Source organism: Salvelinus alpinus, chromosome 16 (genome assembly GCF_045679555.1).
Source record: "Salvelinus alpinus chromosome 16, SLU_Salpinus.1, whole genome shotgun sequence".
Classification (NCBI taxonomy): Eukaryota; Metazoa; Chordata; class Actinopteri; order Salmoniformes; family Salmonidae; genus Salvelinus; species Salvelinus alpinus.
Window position 1 is genome coordinate 28619008 of NC_092101.1, and position 12183 is coordinate 28631190.

Consider the following 12183-nt stretch of genomic DNA (forward strand, 5'->3'; position numbering starts at 1 on the left):
CTCACATGGAATAGCCTTAATTTCTCAGAACAAGAATAGACTGACGAGTTTCAGATGGAAGTTCATTGCTTCTGGCCATTTTGAGGCTGCAATCGAACCCACAATTGCTGATGCTCCAGATACTCAAGACAAGTTAAACAATTTAAAGGCAATGCTACCAAATACTAATTGAGTGTATGTAAACTTCTGACCCACTGGGAATGTGATGAATGAAATAAAAGCTGAAATAAATCATTCTCTCTACTACTATTCTGACATTTCACATTCTTAAAATAAAGTGGTGATCCTAACTGACCTAAGACAGGGAATTTTTACTAGGAATAAATGTCAGGAATTGTGAAAAACTGAGTTTAAATGTATTTGGCTAAGGTGTATGCAAACTTCTGACTTCAAATGTATTTAAATAAGTTATTTCTTTTTTGTATATTTAATACACTTGCAAAAATGTTTAAAACTTGTTTTCGCTTTATAAATTTTAGAATAAGGCTGTAACAAAATGTGGGAAAAGTCAAGGGGTCTGAACACTTTCCAAATGTACTGTATGTTGATAATCTGGGAAACCAAACTGGCAGACGTGCTGACAACAGCAAAGGAAGGTCCTGTCTTAGATCATATTTCTCTCTCTGGGGGAGGAATAGTGTCAACAGGAAATATGGAAAGTCTTGCATGGCGTGTGTGTGTGTGTGTGTGTGTGTGTGTGTGTGTGTGTGTGTGTGTGTGTGTGTGTGTGTGTGTGTGTGTGTGTGTGTGTGTGTGTGTGTGTGTGTGTGTGTGTGTGTGTGTGTGTGTGTGTGTGTGTGTGTGTGCGTGTAAACTAAAAGGGAGGGAAATAATGATAAATGCTATTTGATACTGGAGTCGCCATTTATATGAGGCAGGGTTAGGGGTCATGGGCCAGGGTTCAGAGGGAGTATTCTGAACAGAGGACAGCCGGAGAAGATACTGTAGAGTGAGAGAGAAAGGTAACGAAGCTCCACGGAGACAGTGACAGACGCATTTGCAGCAGCTGAGCTGTAAATGATGAATGAGCATGAATACACGCACAGACACACACAATAAAATAAGCTGATATAAAATAAACTGATCTAGTCCCATGTAAAAGGATAGGAAAATAGTGTGATAAGGGTAGGAAAATAGTGTGATAAGGGTAGGGAAATAGTGTGAAAGGCAAGGGGCCAGGGTTGCCCTGAGGTGGTGAAATACAAACAAACGTAGCTTTTTTGTTAATGAGTGGCCCAACACTGAAGGAAACCATGTTCAGCATCAAAATACAGTGCCTTGCAAAAGTATTCATTCCCCTTGGCGTTTTTCCTATTTTGTTGCGTTACAACCTGTAATTTCAATGGATTTTTATTTGGATTTCATGTAATGGACATACACAAAATTGTCCAAATTGGTGAAGTGAAATGCAAAAAATAACTTGTTTCAAAAAAAGCAAAAAAATAAACAACGGAAAAATGGTGTGTGCATATGTATTCACCCCCTTTGCTATGTAGCCTTAAATAAGATCATGTGCAACCAAATACCTTCAGAAGTCACATAATTAGTTAAATAAAGTCCACCTGTGTGTAATCTAAGTGTCACATGATCTGTCACATGATCTCAGTATATACAGTGGGGAGAACAAGTATTTGATACACTGCCGATTTTGCAGGTTTTCCTACTTACAAAGCATGTAGAGGTCTGTAATTTTTATCATAGGTACACTTCAACTGTGAGAGACGGAATCTAAAACAAAAATCCAGAAAATCACATTGTATGATTTTTAAGTAATTAATTAGCATTTTATTGCATGACATAAGTATTTGATACATCAGAAAAGCAGAACTTAATATTTGGTACAGAATCCTTTGTTTGCAATTACAGAGATCATACGTTTCCTGTAGTTCTTGACCAGGTTTGCACACACTGCAGCAGGGATTTTGGCCCACTCCTCCATACAGACCTTCTCCAGATCCTTCAGGTTTCGGGGCTGTCGCTGGGCAATACGGACTTTCAGCTCCCTCCAAAGATTTTCTATTGGGTTTAGGTCTGGAGACTGGCTAGGCCACTCCAGGACCTTGAGATACTTCTTACGGAGCCACTCCTTAGTTGCCCTGGCTGTGTGTTTCGGGTCGTTGTCATGCTGGAAGACCCAGCCACGACCCATCATCAATGCTCTTACTGAGGGAAGGAGGTTGTTGGCTAAGATCTCGCAATACATGGCCCCATCCATCCTCCCCTCAATACGGTGCAGTCGTCCTGTCCCCTTTGCAGAAAAGCATCCCCAAAGAATGATGTTTCCACCTCCATGCTTCACGGTTGGGATGGTGTTCTTGGGGTTGTACTCATCCTTCTTCTTCCTCCAAACACGGCGAGTGGAGTTTAGACCAAAAAGCTCTATTTTTGAATCATCAGACCACATGACCTTCTCCCATTCCTCCTCTGGATCATCCAGATGGTCATTGGCAAACTTCAGACGGGCCTGGACATGCGCCTGCTTGAGCAGGGGGACCTTGTGTGCGCTGCAGGATTTTAATCCATGACGGCGTAGTGTGTTACTAATGGTTTTCTTTGAGACTGTGGTCCCAGCTCTCTTCAGGTCATTGACCAGGTCCTGCCGTGTAGTTCTGGGCTGATCCCTCACCTTCCTCATGATCATTGATGCCCCACGAGGTGAGATCTTGCATGGAGCCCCAGACCGAGGGTGATTGACCATCATCTTGAACTTCTTCTATTTTCTTCTATTTTCTAATAATTGTGCCAACAGTTGTTGCCTTCTCACCAAGCTGCTTGCCTATTGTCCTGTAGCCCATCCCAGCCTTGTGGAGGTCTACAATTTTATCCCTGATGTCCTTACACAGCTCTCTGGTCTTGGCCATTGTGGAGAGGTTGGAGTCTGTTTGATTGAGTGTGTGGACAGGTGTCTTTTATACAGGTAACGAGTTCAAACAGGTGCAGTTAATACAGGTAATGAGTGGAGAACAGGAGGGCTTCTTAAAGAAAAACTAACAGGTCTGTGAGAGCTGGAATTCTTACTGGTTGGTAGGTGATCAAATACTTATGTCATGCAATAAAATGCAAATGAATTACTTAAAAATCATACAATGTGATTTTCTGGATTTTTGTTTTAGATTCCGTCTCTCACAGTTGAAGTGTACCTATGATAAAAATTACAGACCTCTACATGCTTTGTAAGTAGGAAAACCTGCAAAATCGGCAGTGTATCAAATACTTGTTCTCCCCACTGTATACACCTGTTCTGAAAGGCCCCAGAGTCTGCAACTCCACTAAGCAAGGGGTACCACCAAGCAAGCGGCACCATGAAGACCAAGGAGCTCTCCATACAGGTCAGGGACAAAGTTGTGGAGAAGTACAGATCAGAGTTGGGTTATAAAAACATATCAGAAACTTTGAACATCCCACAGAGCACCATTCCGAGCACCACAGAGCACCATTCCTTTCTGGACTACCCATCCCGGATCCGGGATCATTCTCATCAGAAACGTTGACTAGCATAGCCTAGCCTAGTGCCACAGGGAATATAATATAATTTCATGAAATCACAAGTCCAATACAGCAAATGAAAGATAAACATCTTGTGAATCCAGCCAACATGTCAGATTTTTAAAATGTTTTACAGCGAAAACACAACATATATTTATGTTAGCTCACCACAATAGCCCAACACACAACGCCATTTTTTCACCGCAAAGATAGCTTTCACAAAACCCACAAATAGAGATAAAATTAATCACTAACCTTTGAACAACTTCATCAGATGACAGTCTTATGACATCATGTTATACAATACATTTATGTTTTGTTCGAAAATGTGCATATTTATAGCTACAAATCATGGTTTTACATTGGCGACATGGTCAGAAATGGCTCCAAAACAGCCAGAATAATTACAGAGAGCAACGTGAAATACAGAAATACTCATCATAAACTTTGCTGAAAAATACATGTTGTACATATAATTAAAGATACACTGGTTCTTAATGCAACCGCTGTGTTAGATTTAAAAAAATAACTTTAGTAAAAAGCACAGCATGCAATAATCTGAGACAGCGCTCAGCCATTCTCCGCCATGTTGGAGTCAACAGAGTCAACAAAAATACGAAATAACATCATAAATATTCCCTTACCTTTGATGAACTTTCATCAGAATGCAGTGCCAGGAATCCTAGTTCCAAAATAAATCGTTGTTTTGTTTTAGAATGTCCATTTCTTCTGTCGAATTAGCAACTTTGGCTAGCATGTGTAGCTCACGTGTCCATGAAGATTTGACGCAATGAACGAACAATTCAAAAAGTGATAATAAAAGTTGAATAAACTGGTCAAACTCAGTTGAGAATCCATCTTTAGGATGTTTTTCTCATATATATCCAATAACGTCCCAGACGGAGCATTTCTTCGTGTCTACCTAACGCATTGCAGACAAAGATATGACATACCCAAGTGCGTAGCCAAATACTGCCAATATGGCTGACCTGTCACTCCAAAGACTCTCATCCGGTCCCACATAAGGCTAGACACTTCATTCCACGTTCTACTGCCTGTTGACATCTAGTGGAAGGCGTATGAAGTGCATACAGATCCATAAATACAAGGCAATTGAATAGGTGATGCCTTTCACAGAGACCCATTTCAGAATTTTCACTTCCTGTTTGGAAGTTTGCCTGCCAAATGAGTTCTGTTTTACTCACAGATATAATTCAAACAGTTTTAGAAACTTCAGAGTGTTTTCTATCCAATAGTAATAATAATATGCATATCATATGATCTAGGACAGAGTACGAGGCCGTTTAATTTGGGCACCATTTTATCCAAAAGTGAAAAGGGCGCCTATTTCCAAGAGGGGCCCCTATTTCCAAGAGGTTAAATCCATTATTAAAAAATGGAAAGAATATGGCACCACAACAAACCTGCCAAGAAAGGGCCACCCACCAAACTCTCAGACCAGGCAAGGAGGGAATTAATCAGAGAGGAAACAAAGAGACCAAAGATAACCCTGAAGGAGCTGCAAACCGCCACAGCAGAGATGGGAGTATCTGTCCATAGGAATACTTTAAGCCGTACACTCCATAGAGCTGGACTTTACGGAACAGTAGCCAGAAAAAAGCCATTGCTTGAAGAACAAAAATACGCAAACACATTTGGTGTTTGCCAAAAGGCATGTGGGAGACACCCCAAACACATGGAAGAAGGTACTCTGGTCAGATGAGACTAAAATTGAGCTTTTTGCCATCAAGGAAAATGCTATGTCTGGCGCAAACCCAACACCTCTCATCACCCCAAGAACAACATCCCAACAGTGAAGCATGGTGGTGGCAGCATCATGCTGTGGGGATGTTTTTAATCGGCAGGGACTGGGAAACTGGTCAGAATTGAAGGAATGATGGATGGCGCTAAATACAGGGAAATTCTTGAGGGAAAGCTGTTTCTCAAGTCTTCCAGAGATTTGAGACTGGGACGGAGGTTCACCTTCCAGCAGGACAATGACACTAAGAATACTGCCAAAGCAACACTCAAGTGGTTTAAGGGGAAACATTGAAATGTATTGGAATGGCCTAGTCAAAGCCCAGACCTCAATCCAATTGAGAATCTATGGTATGACTTAAAGATTGCTGTACACCAGTGGAACCCATCCAATTTGAAGGAGCTGGAGCTGTTTTGTCTTGAAGAATGGGCAAAAGTCCCAGTGGCTAGATGTGTCAAGCTTATAGAGACATACTAAAAGAGACTTGCAGCTGTAATTGCTGCAAAAGGTGGCTCTAAAAAAGTTTTGACTTTGGGGGGGTGAATAGTTATGCACACTCCAGTTTTCTGTTTTTTTGTCTTATTTCTTGTTTGTTTCACAATGAAAAATATTTTGCATCTTCAAAGTGGTAGGCATGTTGTGTAAATCAAATGATACAAACCCCCAAAAAATCTATTTTAACTCCAGGTTGTAAGGCAACAAAATAGGAAAAATGCCAAGGGGGGTGAATACTTTCTCAAGCCACTGTAACTTATACCATGACCCAGTAAAACTCTCTATCAAACACCACAAATCAACATTATAACCATCAGCTTGCAACATCGCTTAATTTGAGACCCACACTCATCTTGGCACTGGAACCACAACTTGATTTGATCTGATTAATAAAGTCCAGCCCTGGGATAGTCACTCACCCCAGAACCAAATTAAACAGCTATTAAAACCAAGCAAACACATTAACAGGTTAATAAAATATGACAGATTCACCAAACAATGACACCAACAAGTAAGTCAACTTAAAACAGAGAACCACAGTAGGCTACATCAACAACAACAGCAAGGTTCAAAGCTCAGAGTTCCTTACCTGTGCTGAGGTACTTCCCGAGTTATTGAATATCAGAATGATGTCACTTCTGATTTCCTTTATCTCCAAGTTAAGTGATTGAAGATTGATAGAAAGTTACAACTTCTGAGAGAGAGACCCTCACTAAGCCACTGCCAGAAACACTGACACACTCACCAACTCTGCCACCGCGAGTAATACTGAGACACACACATGAGGCACAGAGAGAGAAGAGTGGGAGGGAGCAGCGGAAAGAGCTGCCAAATTCCACACAAATGTAGAAAGACAGAGCAAGAGAGAGACAGTATGATTTTTTGAATCAACAAAGATTCTTGTGAGAAACGTGAGTCGGACTCTGATCTCTTGGAATGACTCCAGTTGAACTCTCTTTTGATCACTGTCTCGCTTGTTCTCCTGCTCTCTTGCTGTCAGTATCAGTAAATAACACATCCATCCCCATTAGAGCCCACTGTGGCTGGACCAGGGACCCATTGAGGAAGCGGGAAGGAGAGACGCTGACACCTTGTCCAGAGTGGTCATGGCTAGAAGGGATCGAGCTTTTTCAAATTAACATCAAACGTTGACTTTTCTTGCATTTTTGCAAACCCTAAACCTTTTCCTGACCTTAATCTAATTATTCTAGCCTTCCACATGAATTATTCTAACCTGCTGCGTAACTTCTCCTAACCTACTATGAAAAGTCAAGTCTGACATTAATTTGACAAAAGCCGGCTCTCTTCTAGCCATGACTGTCCAGAGCCTCCCAGGCTGGGACACAAAGGGGGTTAAACACCCCAACTCCACACCATCCATTCCAATTACTCTCTCTGGGTCAATAACACTGGTGAATATAAAAAACCCATACTGAAACAGGATGGTACTGATGCATCCTTAAATAAATGATATGCAGGAGGGTTGAAACAATGGTGGCAGTAGTATGTTTCCCTCAGATGATTATATTTGTAGGTGGCACAAGTTAAATGAGCAAAGCAGCAGAGGCCAAATGTTATCTTAGCGGCTTCTTTGTCAAGTTTGTTTCCTATACTGAAACAACGCCATCCCCTGTATTCTGTCTGTTTTTATCCTGCCGACAAGTTTAGCAGGTTGGGTCACAGTCTACTGGTCATCTAAAAGCCCCACAATACCCCTCAGTTTTAGGACTGACACAGGGCCAGATGACTTGAGGAAAAGGAGGCCTTTGGGGCTTAATTCTGTGTGTGGTAGAATGATGAGAAATGAAAAATGACAGTTCTATGTGACATCAGATATTTTGTTTTGCGTGCCAAATTGAAATAGACCACTTATATAGTCCACTTTGGCCTGGTCTAAAACAGCCTAGTTGGGTTGGCGCCCCCCTTGGGTTGTGCCGTGGCTGAGATCTCTGTGGGCTATATTCGGCCTTGTCTCAGGATGGTAAGTTGGTGGTTGAAGATATCCCTCTAGTGGTGTGGGTCTGTGCTTTGGCAAAGTGGGTGGGGTTATATCCTGCCTGTTTGGCCCTGTCCGGGGGTATCGTCTGATGGTGCCACAGTGTCTCCTCACCCCTCCTGTCTCAGCCTCCAGTATTTATGCTGCAGTAGTTTATGTGTCGGGGGGCTAGGGTCAGTCTGTTATATCTAGAGTATTTCTCCTGTCTTATCCGGTGTCCTGTGTGAATATAAGTATGCTCTCTTTCTTTCTTTCTTTCTTTCTTTCTTTCTTTCTTTCTTTCTTTCTTTCTTTCTTTCTTTCTTTCTTCCTTTCTTTCCTTCTTTCTTTCTTTCTCTCTCTCGGAGGACCTGAGCCCTAGGACCATGCCTCAGGACTACCTGGCCTGATGACTCCTTGCTGTCCCCAGTCCACCTGGCCGTGCTGCTGCTCTAGTTTCAACTGTTCTGCCTGCGGCTATGGAACCCTGACCTGTTCACCGGACGTGCTACCTGTCCCAGACCTGCTGTATTCAACTCTCTAGAGACAGCAGGAGCGGTAGAGATTCTCTGAATGATCGGCTATGAAAAGCCAACTGACATTTACTCCTGAGGTGCTGGCCTGTTGCACCCTAGACAATCACTGTGATTATTATTATTTGACCCTGCTGGTCATCTATGAACATTTGAACATCTTGGCCATGTTCTGTTATAATCTCCACCCGGCACAGCCAGAAGAGGACTGGCCACCCCTCATAGCCTGGTTCCTCTCTAGGTTTCTTCCTAGGTTCTGGCCTTTCTAGGGAGTTCTTCCTAGCCACCGTGCTTCTACACCTGCATTGCTTGCTGTTTGGAGTTTTAGGCTGGGTTTCTGTACAGCACTTTGAGATATCAGCTGATGTAAGAAGGGCTTTATGAATACATTTGATATGATTTGATTAGTTATGATGGAACTAGACCCATTTAGAGCGCATAGCACCTGGTCAGTAAGGGACAGATGGCTGTGAACCCTGCCTGATCATGTCCTGCACAACACACACACCCAGCCCTGAGACTGGCTACAGCCCTCACACTCCAAACGCTTACTGTACACAGAGATGGGCAGTATTTCTGTTACATGTATGTGAAATATGTACAGTGCATTCAGAAAATATTCAGATCCCTTGACTTTTCCAAATGTTGTTACATTACAGCCTTATTCTAAAATGTATTAAATTAATTGTTTTCCTCATCAATCTACACACAATACCCCATAATGACAAAATTAAAATAGGTTTTTAGAAATTTTTGCAAATGTATTAAAATAAATATTTAAATTACTCCTGAGTATTTTGCATTACACTGGGCTAAACTACACTCCAATGTATTTTGTAACAAGATAATTTCAAGAGCTGTAATTTGTATTTTCAAAATACATAAACATTTTCTATACCATTTTTTATAGCGGTTCACCATTTTGTGGCCCCCTTTCACCCTGCATGGTATCAGAAGTCTGATGGCACTATGGTGTAATTTACATTTACATTTAACAGACGCTCTTATCCAGAACGACATACAAATTGGAAAGTTCATACATATTCATCCTGGTCCCCCCGTGGGGAATGAACCCACAACCCTGGCGTTGCAAGCGCCATGCTCTACCAACTGAGCCACACGGGACCACGTAATAAGAGCTAAATGATCTAAATGTAAATGTATATGTAAAAATGAGCAATTAGAAAGCATACTGAGTATTATTATAATGAACTCAGCCCTAATAATAATACCCAGTGTGCTTTGCAGTTAATTTTGGTATGTTCATTTTCACATAAACATTTTGGTCATTAACAGACACACTTATCAAGAGTGACTTACAGTCAGTGCATTCAACTAAGGTAGATAAACAACAACATATCACAGTCACAGTATTAAATAAGTATTTTGAAGTTTATTTTTGATACATTGATCTTTATGGTATTTTGTAATTGTATTTAGTATTTTTTGCCCATCCTGACTGTACAGTTAACATACAGTAAAGTGGTTGAGGATTCTCTAGTGCCCTGGGGCAAGGCCTGATACAAGAGCTAACATCAAATGCAGAATGAAACGGTGTAGTTTTTCACTCAGTGAAATGCTCAGCAGGGGTTCAGGTTTTGGGGTTTACAGCGTTGGGTGAATTGCCCAGTGATATTTTGGTCTGTGTATGTCAATGGAGGCGCCGTCTGAGTGGCTGCCACTGGGAAGCAGCAGGTGGAATTATTTATGGTACATGTTGCTAGGAGGGGTTGATACTATAGACTGTGTGTGTGTGTGTGTGTGTGTGTGTGTGTGTGTGTGTGTGTGTGTGTGTGTGTGTGTGTGTGTGTGTGTGTGTGTGTGTGTGTGTGTGTGTGTGTGTGTGTGTGTGTGTGTGTGTGTGTGTGTGTGTGTGTGTGTGTGTGTGTGTGTGTGTGTGTGAGAGAGAGAGAGAGAGAGAGAGAGAGAGAGAGAGAGAGAGAGAGAGAGAGAGAGAGAGAGAGAGAGAGAGAGAGAGAGAGAGGGTCAGGGTTGGGCTCAATTCAGAATTATAGATTTGCCACACCTCACATGTTGTAGAATTAGAATTTGAGTTTGAGTGACAGGAAGTAGATTTCAATTCAAAGAAGAAAAAAAAAATCAAAGAAATTTAAAAAAATTCAAAGAAATTCCACTCAGAACATGAGAGTGCCATTCAATCTGACAGGTCACACTACCAAATACCCCAAAATATATAACTTTTCTCCCTAAACAATGTTCATATACTCTTTTAACCTTTGTGGATAGAATAGCTAGTTACTGTGTATTTCCACCGATCATTTCATTTGTTTGGCTTCCTTGAAGGCGTCAGGGTCAACTTGAGGGTTAAATAAAATGTTAATAATAATAATGTTAATAAATTTGTCACGTGCCGAATACAACAGGTGTTGTATTATATTTCACCTTACTGTGAAATGCTTACTTACAAGCCCTTAACCAACAATGCAGTTTTAAGAAAATAGAGTTAAGAAAAGATTTACTAAATAAACAAAAGTTTAAAAAGTAACACAATAAAATAACAATACCAAGTCAATCTGCGGGGGTACAGGTTTGTTGAGGTAATTTGTACATGTAGGTAGGGGTAAAGTGACTATGCATAGAAAATAAACAGCGGGGGTTTAAGTGATTAATGAAATATAATAACTTTCATAATAACTTTGAATATTCGCATACAGGTTTTGTTTTCCATAATCATTCATTTTAAGTGTTTGTCCTGAAAATCGATTGTTTCAACAATATTTGATATGTATGTACACTACCGTTAAGAAGTTTGGGGTCACTTTATAATGTCCTTGTTTTTGAAAGAAAAGCAAATTTTTTGTCCATTAAAATAACATCAAATTGATCAGAAATACAGTGTTGACATTGTTAATGTTGTAAATGACTATTGTACCTGGAAACAACTGATTTTTTTATGGAATATCTACATAGGCGTGCAGAGACCCATTATCAGCAACCATCACTCCTGTGTTCCAATGGCACGTTGTGTTAGCTAACCCAAGAGGAATAGGACAAGTACATTAGAGTGTCTAGTCTTTTCTTTTCATTGGCCAGTCTGAGATATGGCTTTTTCTTTGCAACTCTGCCTAGAAGGCCAGCATCCCGGAGTCGCCTCTTCACTGTTGACATTGAGACTGGTGTTTTGCGGGTACCATTTAATGAAGCTGCCAGTCGAGGACTTGTGAGGCCTCTGTTTCTCAAACTAGACACTCTAATGTACTTGTCCTCTTGCTAAGTTGTGCACCGGGGCCTCCCACTCCTCTTTCTATTCTGGTTAGAGCCCGTTTGCGCTGTTCTGTGATGGGAGTAGTACACAGCATTGTACGAGATTTTCAGTTTCTTGGCAATTTCTCACATGGAATAGCCTTCCTTTCTCAGAACAACAATAGACTGATGAGTTTCAGAAGAAAGGTCTTTGTTTCTGGCCATTTTGAGCCTGTAATCGAACTCACAAATGCTGATGCTCCAGATACTCAACTAGTCTAAAGAAGGCCCGTTTTATTGCTTCTTTAATCAGAACGACAGTTTTCAGCTGTGCTAACATAATTGCAAAAGGGTTTTCTAATCATCAATTAGCCTTTTAAAATGATAAACTTGGATTAGCTAACACAACGTGCCATTGGAACACAGGAGTGACGGTTGCTGATAATGGGCCTCTGTACACCTATGTAGATATTCCAGAAAAAATCTGCCATTTCCAGCTACTAGCTAATAGTCATTTACAACATTAACAATGTCTACACTATATTTCCGATCAATTTGATGTTATTTTAATGGACAAAAAATGTGCTTTTCTTTCAAAAACAAGGACATTTCTAAGTGACCCCAAACTTTTGAACGGTAGTGTATATAATGACATGTTGGATATTTTATGTACAATGTGTCTATTTTTATAGATTACACCTAATACAGAATAGAAGAGGCATTTGAATTTC

The 12183-nt window shown here is 40.8% G+C and overlaps 1 protein-coding gene across 8 annotated transcripts in view; it reads right to left on the reverse strand.

Moving 5' to 3' along the window:
• Positions 1 to 12183, reverse strand: part of LOC139541288 (palladin-like) — a 112084-nt gene that overhangs the window by 76605 nt on the left and 23296 nt on the right. Inside the window, exon 1 of one of the 8 annotated variants that reach the window (XM_071345770.1) lies at positions 6330 to 6486. The exons of the other annotated variants lie outside the window; for them this stretch is intronic. The gene's annotated coding sequence lies outside the window, so the exon portion shown is untranslated. Of the gene's footprint in view, positions 1 to 6329; positions 6487 to 12183 lie in introns of those variants that run through there. 8 annotated transcript variants of the gene reach the window in all.